Source organism: Nycticebus coucang, chromosome 19 (assembly GCF_027406575.1).
Source record: "Nycticebus coucang isolate mNycCou1 chromosome 19, mNycCou1.pri, whole genome shotgun sequence".
Taxonomy (NCBI): domain Eukaryota; kingdom Metazoa; phylum Chordata; class Mammalia; order Primates; family Lorisidae; genus Nycticebus; species Nycticebus coucang.
Genome location: NC_069798.1, coordinates 9570696 through 9583071, shown reverse-complemented (window position 1 = coordinate 9583071; position 12376 = coordinate 9570696). Strand labels below are relative to the sequence as shown.

The following is a 12376-nucleotide window of genomic DNA, read 5'->3' as shown; positions in this document are numbered from 1 at the left end:
TGGGTGCAGGAAGAAATAAAACAGGAAATCATTAACTTCCTTGAGCATAACAACAATGAAGACACAAGCTACCAAAACCTGTGTGATACTGCAAAAGCAGTTTTGAGAGGAAAATTTATCGCTTTAGATGCCTATACTCAAAAAACATAAAGAGAGCGCATCAACACACTCACAAGTCATCTTATGGAATTGGAAAAAGAAGAACAATCTAAGCCCAAACCCAGTAGAAGAAAAGAAATATCCAAAATCAAATCAGAGATCAATGAAATTGATCAATGAAATTGAAAGAGATCAATGAAATTGAAAACAAAAGAATCATTCAGAAAATTAATAAAACAAGGAGTTGTTTTTTTTAAAAAATAAAATAGATAAACCATTGGCTAGACTAACTAGAAATAAAAAAGTAAAATCTCTAGTAACCTCAATCAGAAATGATAAAGGGGAAATAACAACTGATCCCACAGAGATACAAGAGACCATCTCTGAATACTACCAGAAACTCTATGCACAGAAATTTGACAATGTGAAGGAAATGGATCAATATTTGGAATCACACCCTCTTCCTAGACTTAGCCAGGAAGGAATACAGCTCCTGAACAGACCAATTTCAAGCACTGACATTAAAGAAACAATAAAAAATCTTCCAACCAAAAAATTCCCTGGTCCAGATGGCTTCACACCAGAATTCTATCAAACCTTCAAGGAAGAGTTTATTCCTGTACTGCAGAAATTATTCCAAAAAGTCAAGGAGGAAGGAATCTTCCCCAACACGTTCTATGAAGCAAACATCACCCTGATACCAAAGCCAGGAAAAGACCCAACCAAAAAGGAGGATTTCAGAAAAATTTCACTCATGAATATAGATGCAAAAATTCTCAACAAAATCCTAGCCAATAGATTACAGCTTATCATCAAAAAAGTCATACATCATGATCAAGTAGGTTTCATCCCAGGGATGCAAGGCTGGTTTAACATACGCAAGTCCATAAACGTTATCCACCATATTAACAGAGGCAAAAATAAAGATCATATGATCCTCTCAATAGATGCAGAAAAAGCATTTGATAAAATCCAGCATCCTTTTCTAATTAGAACACTGAAGAGTATAGGCATAGGTGGCACATGTCTGAAATTGATTGAAGCTATCTATGACAAACCCACAGCTAATATTTTACTGAATGGAGTAAAACTGAAAGCTTTTCCTCTTAGAACTGGAACCAGACAAGGTTGTCTTCTGTCACCTTTACTATTCAACATAGTGCTGGAAGTTCTAGCCAATACAATTAGGCAAGACAAGGAAATAAAGGGAATCCAAATGGGAGCAGAGGAGGTCAAACTCTCCCTCTTTGCTGACGACATGATCTTACACTTAGAGAATCCCAAAGACTCAACCACAAGACTCCTGGAAGTCATAAAAAATACAGTAATGTCTCAGGATATAAAATCAATGTCCACAAGTCAGTAGCCTTTGTATACACCAATATCAGTCAAGATGAGAAGCTAATTAAGGACACAACTCCTTTCACCATAGTTTCAAAGAAAATGAAATATCTAGGAATATACCTAACGAAGGAGGTGAAGGACCTCTATAAAGAAAACTATGAACTCCTCAGAAAGGAAATAGCAGAGGATATTACAAATGGAAGAACATACCATGCTCATGGATAGGAAGAATCAACATTGTTAAAATGTCTATACTTCCCAAAGCAATCTACCTATTCAATGCCATTCCTATTAAAATACCAGCATCATACTTTCAATATTTGGAAAAAATGATTCTGCATTTTGTATGGAACCAGAAAAAAACCCGTATAGCTAAGGTAGTTCTTAGTGATAAAAATGAAGCCAGGGGCATCACCATACCAGATTTTAGTCTGTACTACAAAGCATAGTGGTCAAGACAGCATGGTACTGGCACAAAAATAGAGACATAGACACTTGGAATCGAATTGAAAACCAAGAAATGAAACTAACATCTTATGACCACCTAACCTTTGATAAACCAAACAAGAACATACCTTGGGGGAAAGACTCCCTATTCAATAAATGGTGTTGGGATAACTGGATATCCACATGTAAAAGACTGAAACTGGACCCACACCTTTCCCCACTCACAAAAATTGATTCAAGATGGATAAAGGACTTAAACTTAAGGCATGAAACAATAAAAATCCTCAAAGAAAGCATAGGAAAAACACTGTAAGATATTGGCCTGGAGAAAGACTTCATGAAGAAGACTCCCGTGGTAATGGTAACAACAACAAAAATAAACAAATGGGACTTCATTAAACTAAAAAGCTTCTGTACAGCTAAGGAGACAATAACCAAAGCAAAGAGACAACCTACACAATGGGAAAGGATATTTGCATATTTTGAATCAGACAAAAGCTTGATGACTAGGATCTAGAGAGAACTCAAATTAATCCACATGAAAAAAGCCAACAATCCCATGTATCAATGGGCAAGAGACATGAATAGAACCTTCTCTAAAAAAGACAGACGAATGGCTGACAAACATGAATAAATGTTCATCATCGCTATCTATTAGAGAAATGCAAATCAAAACCACCTGAGATACCATCTAACCCCAGCGAGAATGGTCCACATCACAAAATCTCAAAACTGCAGATGCTGGCATGGATGTGGAGAGAAGGGAACACTTTTACACTGCTGGTGGGACTGCAAACTAGTATAACCTTTTTGGAAGGAAGTATGGAGAAACCTCAAAGCACTCAAGCTAGACCTCCCATTTGATCCTGCAATCCCATTACTGGACATCTACCCAGATGGAAAAAAATCCTTTTATCATAAGGACACTTGCACTAGACTATTTATTGCAGCTCAATTTACAATCGCCAAAATGTGGAAACAGCCTAAATGCCCACCAACCCAGGAATGGATTAACAAGCTGTGGTATATGTATACCATGGAATACTATTTAGCCATTAAAAAATGGAGACTTTACATCCTTCGTATTAACCTGGATAGAAGTGGAAGACATTATTCTTAGTAAAGCATCACAAGAATAGAGAAGCATGAATTCTATGTACTCAATTTTGATATGAGGACAATTAACAACAATTAAGGTCACGGTGGGGGCAGGCGAAAGGAAGAGCAGAGAGTGAGAAGGAGGGAGTGGGGTGGGGCCTTGGTGTGTGCCACACCTTTGGGGAGCAAGACATGATTGCAAGAGGGACTTTACCTAACAAATGCAGTCAGTGTAACCTGGCTTATTGTACCAGCAATGAATCCCCAACAATAAAAAAAAAAAAACTTGTCAAAAAAAAAAAACCACACTAGAAAACACCAGTGTTTATTAGAAAGGCAGAAAAGAAGCCTCTAAACAAACCAGAGAAGCAATCACCAAAGAGATGAGAGGTTGAGAAAAGGGTCCAGTTGTCGTGAAGAATGGGGAGTAGAAAGGTCCAGAGGGAGGTGGTAGTAAACTTTGTCAAATGCTACCAAAACATTCAAGAAGAAAAAGACTGGTGCATCTTATAAGGGTACATGCGAAATTTACTAAATGTAGAATATAAACGTCTTAACATAATAACTAAGAAAATGCCATGAAGGCTATGTTAACCAGTTTGATGAAAATATTTCAAATTATATATAAAACCAGCACACTGTACCCCATGATTGCATTGATATACACAGCTATGATTTAATAAAAACAAACAAACAAATGAACAAAAAAAATAAGTACAAGGGAACTTGCTCTGCTGATCACACAACCATAAATCAATCTGAAGATGCCCCTCTAGATTAGAATGATAGCAACTTAGAAATGACTATTATTGAACAAATTTAAATGGAAATGAGTTTCAGGAGATTCAGCTGTTTCAAGAAGATTCGTTTTTGGATTTTAAAAGAAAACAATTCAGTGTTTTGAGTTATTTTGAGAGTTATAATAAATTGCACCTGCAACTAATATAGCAATTCAAAGAGCGCTTGGACAGCATGTTAAACATTCATTCATATCTATGCCTGAATCCAGATGAAAGAAGTAAAATGCTTTGCTCAGATTTATACTCATTCATTTGCTAGCCTAACCTTGGTTTGTTTCAGTACATTAGGAGAAATGTGTTATATTTAATTCCAGAAGGTATGGTTTTATTTTTAAATCTTCCAGTAGATACTTCCCAAGGGATTTAAGGCTTTCTTTCTCGACTGTATCATAAGAGGCCAACATTCTGACCTATTGTCTAATAAAAACTTATCAGTGGAAAAAAAATTGCAGAAGTCCTCCCAGGGGAAGGCCAAGAGGGAACCAGTGTCCAAACAGTTATTGGCAGGAGGATCTTGGTTCCTGGACCTGACAGTTGCTCTAACTTGTGTCCTTACTGACGACGGCAGTGTGTGCTTCAACTACAAACCTCCAAAAAGTGAGGGATAATACATGTAAAGCTTAGAGAAGCCTTAGCTCTAGGAGATTTTTAAAGATTCGTTTTTTGACACACATAGGGTATTTTTATATTTGCCTATGTACACTGAAATAATGGTCAACTAAAGACTTTCTTGTTCCTTAAATGGAATGTCCACCATGTGTTCCTTTTAAAGGGCCATGTCTTCTCCCCTGGAACTTGGAGAGCATGTTTTATTTCTATCCCTGATAACATGTGACTAATCCTTATACTCCATCGTTGTACAATAAATATTGAACAAAAGCTCTTATTCATTTATATATTCACTCAGAATATACACAGATAATGTTTTGTATATACGGATTGCTAAGAAATGGAAAGAAGTGATGGAATCTTGCTTTCTGTATAATATCTATTTGGGAAGCATGACAGATTGCTCTATTTTTTTTCTTTGTTTTTTTTTTTTGAGACAGAGTCTCAAGCTGTTGCCCTGGGTAGAGTTCTGTGGTGTCATAGCTCACAGCAACCTCCAACTCTTGGGCTCAAGCTATCCTCTTGCCTCAGTTTTTTTTTTTTTTTTCTATTTTTAGTAGAGACGGGGTCTTGCTTTTTGCTCAGGCTGGTCTTGAACTCATGAGCTCAGGCAATCCACCTGCCTCAGTCCCCCAGAGTGGTAGCATTACAGGTGTGAGCCACCGTGCCCAGCTGACAGATTGCTATATTAATCATTCATTATCTTACCTGTAATCCTTTTTTTTTTTAAAGTGAATTATCCACATGCTTGTTGTTGGTTATAATAGAGGGATAGCTTAAGTTTACAGCAGAAAAATATTGCTTGGGTTAAAAATCTTGATTTTACTAAAAGTGAAAGATGTGACTTTTCTTCAAACAAAAGAGCCACAAAACTGAATGAGTATGGACAATTTCATTAGCTCCACCTTTGTCTCAGTTCTGTAGCTGACCTTTGTACTATAGCACCTCACCCATTTGGAACCTTGTCCCAACCGAGAAGTTGGGAAAATAAGCCTCTGAGAGCTAGTGCTGATGTGACAAAGGGCACACAATAGTATCCCGCACACTCCCTGGAGAATTCCATAACCCGTCACTCAGACTCTGTTTATACTTTTCTCGAGTAGATCAAATTAAAAGAGAGAGAGAAGAAGATTTATCAGCAGACACACTGAGAAAAAGAAAAATGATAGTAAGAGACAAGACAGAAAAACAAAATGTAGGCAGAAGTCTTATTTAGTTTAGTATGGGGACCAATTATCCCCTCAGCCATTAATGCCACCACTATCTAGTGGTGCTAATAAATATGGTTCATGTTTATGGCTCTGAGTCACAGAAAAAGGTAAATGAGTTTCAGTAGATGCATTCAGGAAGGTTGAAAAGCACTTACCAAAGTTTGTAATCTATTTTAAAAACATTTTCATCGAAGAGTCTTAAAATAAAATTTTAAAGTATTAACGCGTTAGCAGTAAGCTCTCAGGCAGATGAAACGACTGGGGATCCACAATAATAATTTGTTCAGGTTTGCGAAGGGCCAAATTTGATCCCAAACCCACGCAACTTGGAGAAAGGGAAAATCCTGCTTAGCTGCTGTCTCAGTTGCCTCTGTCACTAAGAGAAGACTACAGTGCTGGACCATTAAGGTGCTGTTGGCCCTCCCCATCTGCAGGTTCCACATTTGTGGGCTCAACTAACCCCAGAAGTATTAAAAAATAAAAATAACAAAAAATACAACAATATAAAATAATAGAAATAAAAACCCAATACAGCATAACTGTTTACATAGCACTGACAATATGTTAGGTATTGTCAGGAATCTCGAGAGGAGGAGGATGTATGTAACGCATCTACTACGCCATAGATGAGGGGCTTGAGCATACATGGATTTGGTGCCTGCAGGGAGTTCAGAAACCAATCCCCTGAAGATAAGGAGGGGACTATGTTTCAGAAAATCAGTTTCGTAGAGCACTTGGAAATCTTTTGTGCAAATAAGTAAAACAAAAGATGTTTCTCTTTTTTTGTAAAAGATGTTTGTTTAGGTCCTAAGCAATCTTATGTATTTCTGCCTCAACCTCTGAGTTGTAGGTCATTACCTTACAGCTGAGTTGTAACACAAGCAATGTGATGATGTACAGCCCAGGGATGTTCAAACTTTTCTTCTTTCTCTGCCACACACTGGAAGAATAAGAGTTGCCTTGGGCCACACATTAAATACACAAACATTAATGAAAGCTGATTAGCAGAAAAAAGATCTGTGCTCACTGTTGGTGATATGGCACATTTGTAACATTTCTCAGGTTAACACAGCAGATAGTGCCTTGGATGAAATGTCATGGAGAAAGCTGGAGAGAAAGGTCTAGGTAAAACATGCTCAAGTTTGGGGGTATTTTTTGTTTTGTTTTGAGACAAGAGTCTCACTCGGTTGTCCAGGCTAGAATGCCGTGGTGTCATAGCTCATCGTAACCTGAAACTCCTAGGTTCAAATGATCCTCTTGCCTCAAATCCTCCTGAATAGCTGGGACTAGAGGTGCCTCCTGGATGCCTGACTAAATTTTCTATTGTAGTAGAGATGGAGTCTCACTTTTGCTCAGGCTGGTCTCTAACTCCTGAGCTCAAGGGATCCTCCTGCCTTAGCCTCCCAGAGGGCTGGGATTATAGGCGTGAGCCACCATGCCTGGCCTCAAATTTTGTTTTTAGACTGTCCCATAGCTTAACAGAGCTTTTGCCAAGAGGTAAGCTACTGTCAATTAATTCATGATTGATTGCTGGTAATGCCAAAAAGACATATTCTCTAAAGTTGATTAATGTATGATGAAAATGGCTTAGATAATTAATGGGCAGGAAGCAAGTTGGATATTGTATTATCAAAGTAAAAGATGATGGCTATCAAAGTAACTTATGATGGATAGTCTCATCCAGATAAAAGGCCATCTAATTTTTCCAGAGAGTTGGGCTGGAAAACTGGACCAAAATTAGGTATGACTCAGATTTTCTCAAAAACCACCTTTGAATCCATTCAAGAATATGATATCAGGAGATTTATGTAGAGCAAATGAAGAAGTTTGTTTTGTTTTGTTTGGACTGACAAGGATTTAAGAAAAATTTTCTCTAGTCAATTCCTCAACCCTAAACAAATCTTTAATATGGACACAGAGATATCTGATTGAATACATGGCATTTTAATGGTGTCTCCAGACTATGAGGAACCCCCAGTATGTAAATGAGTGAAGTGTGGCCCGGAGCTGAAATGAGCGAGTTGGAAATTAATTCACTCCATTCTACTTTTCTCTCCCCCCAAAATTGATGGAAAAAACAGATAGAATTTAAAAGCTGAAATAAAGTCACAGTAAACTGTTCACCTTCCCAGACATTCAGTAATCTGATGTGAGAATTCTTTTGCACATAGTTTAAGGTCTTTTAAATCAGCATGCATTTATCACTATTATAAATCATATTTATTTGTCCTTTTCTGTGTGTGTATTGATGCTTTAAAGACTGGAGAGTGGCACTGAATAGAATTGGACAGAAACGAATTCAAGTGACCAGTAACATGTAACACTGAGCCCTCCTGTGTTTCTGGCTGACCCGGTGCCACCCTGGTGCCCAGGTTGGGGCCTCCATTGGACAATTCTTTCCAGCTTGGCCTTCATTAGCAGTTATTAGATGCCTCAGTTAAGTGGACATGCTGAGTCACACTCTGTCACATGTGACTAGTGTCACACTCACTGGCCAAAACATTATAGTCATTATTTTTTCACTTACTAGATTAACTACTGTATTTCAGGTACTTTGCTAGGCTTTCAGCATATACACAGAACAGGCAAAGTTCCTATTTTGAAGGAGCTATTTTCAAGCCTGGTTTTATAATGGAATTAGCCAAGGAGCTAAACAAATAACAAACATGTCCAGGAGCTCAGCCCTAGAGATTCCTTAAAAAAGAAAAAAAAGAAAAGAAAAGAAAAAGAAAAAAAAAGAATGCCTTATTCACCACCCTCAGCCCACTAGTCCTAACAATAATGATTTAATTGGTCCTAACGATAATGATTTAATTGATTTAAACACTGGATATCAGTGTTTTTGAAAAGTTCCTGGCATGATTTCAATGTTCAGCCAAGGTTAAGAACTACTGCTGTAGTGGATGAAAGAGATCAGTTAGTAAGAAAATAAAGAACAGTTTTCTAAATTAGCTAGCTGAACTTATTTTTCTTTTAAAAGTCAGGCTGGCTTCCTGCTTTAGAACCTTCCATGATTTCACTGGCCAGGGGCACACATCCGCCGTCTCAGCCCTGCCAGCGTCTGCGTTGTCCACCCCTGACTCATTGTTCCTCCTGTTTCATTTTCCTGTCTTGCCCTGCTACTCATGACCAGTTCCTAACTTCCTGTAAGCCACTCCCTGCTGGGGCCTCGGACAGGGGCTGGGGTTTTCCAGCCATCACCTGGGAAGAGTAGCTGCCAGGAGTTGCTGCCCTCCTGATCACCTGCCGGCCTTGGCCGGCCTCCCTCTGGTCTTCCATCTGATCTGACTCACCTGGCCTCCACCCCCACCCCCGGCCTGATACAATAAACCACAGATACTATTTTTAAAATATCAAATGTCAAGAAGAAAACTGCCTTTTATGTACCAACAAATCCACATTAAATACCTTTTATCCTATTATTTTTATAGGCTTGTTGGGCTAGTGAATTCCTTACAGCACATTTAATCCGTTATCTAGATATTCATTAGCAGCACCATCAGCCTTTATGGCAGGGGCCGGCTGTGTCTGCTTATATTTCTTTGACTTCAAAGGGACACCAGAAGATGGTAGCAAACTTGGGGGATTAGGTTAACTTTTAACTAGAATTCAAATTACACTTGAGGTGTCTTGTTAGATGTGTTTGTGGCTTGCTGTTACAGAGCGAGTTTTATTTCCTGTGAAATTTGAATAATGTGTCCCCGAAGAAGTCGTTCTTCTAAAATAGCGATCCAAGTTCCACCTCCCAAATCTTGAACTTGATAATGTCTCCTCTCTGCCCTATCTATTCTAACATAAAAATAAATACGTGGGTAAAAGTAAAATATCGATATTTGACAAAATGAATAAAGACAGACAGTTTTAGGCTACGTAGAAGTTTTAACAAGGACTTATAAAACCTTAATTCCTAGATTATAGTGGCCACATGAGGCCGTGTGATTGTATTTGTTCCCGTTTTGTTTTTTTTACTTCAAAATAAGATATGTGCAGTGTGCATAGGAATTTGTTCATAGTTTTTTTTTTGTTTTTTTTAACTATGGTCCAGCCCTCCAACGGTCTGAGGGACAGTGAATTGGCCTCTGTTTAAAAAGTTTGAGGACGCCTCTTATAGCCTATTGAGCTACAAGGAATATTTTATAAATGTGTATCCTAGCTCTTAGCATCTCCTGATGTAAACTCTGGCTTTTCCTCTAGATGGTAAGCCCAGTGTGCAGGGATGATGTCACATTACTTTCAGGGTTCAAGTGGCACCAGCATGTGGAAGAGCTCAAGAAATTCATGTGGCAAGAATGAATGTGCTTCTAGCACAGAATACAGGTATAAAGGCCACTGGGCTCCTTCATGGGAAGCATCTCCTTCCAGGAATCCTTCCTGGGCCCCGAGCCAGTGGTCACGGAGGGTTAATAAGATGCTTCCTAGCGTATCTGCTGTGGTTTATGGTTATATTCTGGGAATGCAATGGCCACAAAAATGACTTTTGGTGCCTTATTCCATGTCAGTGAAACAAAATTCTCACCCAGGAGGTCACCAGCAGATGAGATGCTTTTCTGGTGACAAAATTTCCCTAGTGATGTTCCTGCTAATATTGAACCTGGTCATCTGCCACTGTGAGGCTACAGATGAGGAAATAAGATTTGGAATCCACAGATTAAAGGGCGATTTTGATTTGCCCACGCCTAGGTTAAGAGTTTGCTTGTGTAGCAATCTAAATGTTGTTCTTAGGAAGATAGATTCTGCACTTGGGTCCTTGGAGATGTCCGTTTGGCACCTTTAATATCTAACAATTGTCAGCGGAAGGGTCTCATTTCTACAGGAATATGTGTCCTGGTGTCTTTGTGTGTTACCTTTTGTCTGTGTGTATGCTCCAAGCATTTTCTATTTTCTCATGAAATTTTGCAAAGGTTCTTTATACGAAGTGCTGCACTCTCTCTGGACACTTACCACACTTTCACCCAAGAAGGTCACTTTTGTCTGACTCATGTCTAGAGATAGCTATAAAAGTAGCTGAAAATAGTTTATAAAGAAATTGGGGGCGGCGCCTGTGGCTCAAGGAGTAGGGCGCCGGTCCCATATGCCGGAGGTGGGGGGTTCAAACCCAGCCCCAGCCAAAAAAAAAAAAAGAAGAAGAAATTGGATGAGCTGGTTGAGCACACTGATGCCTGTAATCCTAGCACTCTGAGAGGCTGAGGCAGGAAGATCCCTTGAGCTCAGGAGTTTGAGACTAGACTCAGCAAGTGTGAGACCCCATCTCTACTAAAAATAGAAAAATTAGCTGAGCATTGAAGAGGGTGCCTATAGTCCTAGCTACATGGGAGGCTGAGGCAGGAGGATTGTTGGAGCCCAGGAGTTTGAGGTTGTCTGAAGCCATGCCACTGGAGCCTGGGCAATAGAGTGAGACTCTGTCTCAGCAAAAAAATAAAAAAGAAAGAAAGAAAAAAGGATGAAAGTGGCTGATATTCCTTCAGAGGGTACATTTCACGTACTTTTCAAGTAACTAGTAGTGAATGAAGAGTTGTCTATGTTTACAATTATTCCTCATCAGGAAATAATGTAGTATTATCTGCCTATCTGCTCTTTGTTTATTTCAGTCTGAAAACAGAGTTTGGACTGGAATGAATATAAACTTAAAATATTTGGGTGAGATTTTTTATCTTCTTTCATTTCTATTGTTTTATATAATTTTGTGAACTGAAATATATGATCTCTTTGAACAATGATACAGGTTAAATGATACAGATTAAAAAGAAAGTGTCATGTAATAATGTGAAACTACTTGGGCAATGAACACTGCAATCATTGTTCTCATAATGAAAGAAAAGATTGTTGTCTCTAGTCCAATCCTAGCACCTCTTGAAGCTGGAAGGTGAGGGCTCCCTCTATTAGACTATTCAGTTGGGATTGCTGTTGTTTTAACCCAGGGGTCAGCAAACTATGGTCTGTGGGCTAAAATCTGGCCCATGGCCTTGATTTGTACAGCCCAGAAGCTAACAATGGTTTTTACATTTTTTTTTTTGTAGAGACAGAGTCTCACTCTATGGCCCTCGGTAGAGAGCCGTGGCCTCACACAGCTCACAGCAACCTCCAACTCCTGGGCTTAAGCGATTCTCTTGCCTCAGCCTCCCAAGTAGCTGGGACTACAGGCGCCCGCCACAACGCCCGGCTATTTTTTGGTTGCAGTTTGGCCGGGGCCGGGTTTGAACCCGCCACCCTCGGTATATGGGGCCGGCGCCCTACCGACTGAGCCACAGGCGCCGCCCTTTTTTTTTTTTTTTAGTGGTTTTTGGCCGGGGCTGGGTTTGAACCCAACACCTCCGGCATATGGGACTGGCACCCTACTCCTTGAACCACAGGCGCCGCCCGGTTTTTACATTTTTAAACAATCAAAAGAAGGTTAGCATTTCAAGACATGGGGTAATTAAGATTGAGATTTTTTAGACCATGCATAATGTATGTAATGTACCTGATAAAGTTTTATGAGAACACAACCACACTCATTAGCTTATGTATTCTTTATGGCTTCATTCATGCCATGGCAGCGTTGAGAAGTCGTGACAGAGACTGCATGGCCATAGTATTGAAAATATTTACCATGTGGCCCTTCAGTCTGCTGACCTCTGGTTTGGGGTAATCGCTATAATTACCTAAATCTTACTTTTGTTGAATGATTGTGCCTGCAAACTGGGCTATTCCAGCTCTGCCTATGATTAGGAAAATATTCTTGTAAGACTGAATTAAGGACTAAAGCATAATAAAAATAATGTCCCAGGA

General features: G+C 39.2%; 1 protein-coding gene across 2 annotated transcripts in view; it reads right to left on the bottom strand.

The window, feature by feature from the left end:
- Positions 1–12376, bottom strand: part of MYOM1 (myomesin 1) — a 148376-nt gene that overhangs the window by 35135 nt on the left and 100865 nt on the right. The window lies entirely within an intron of this gene.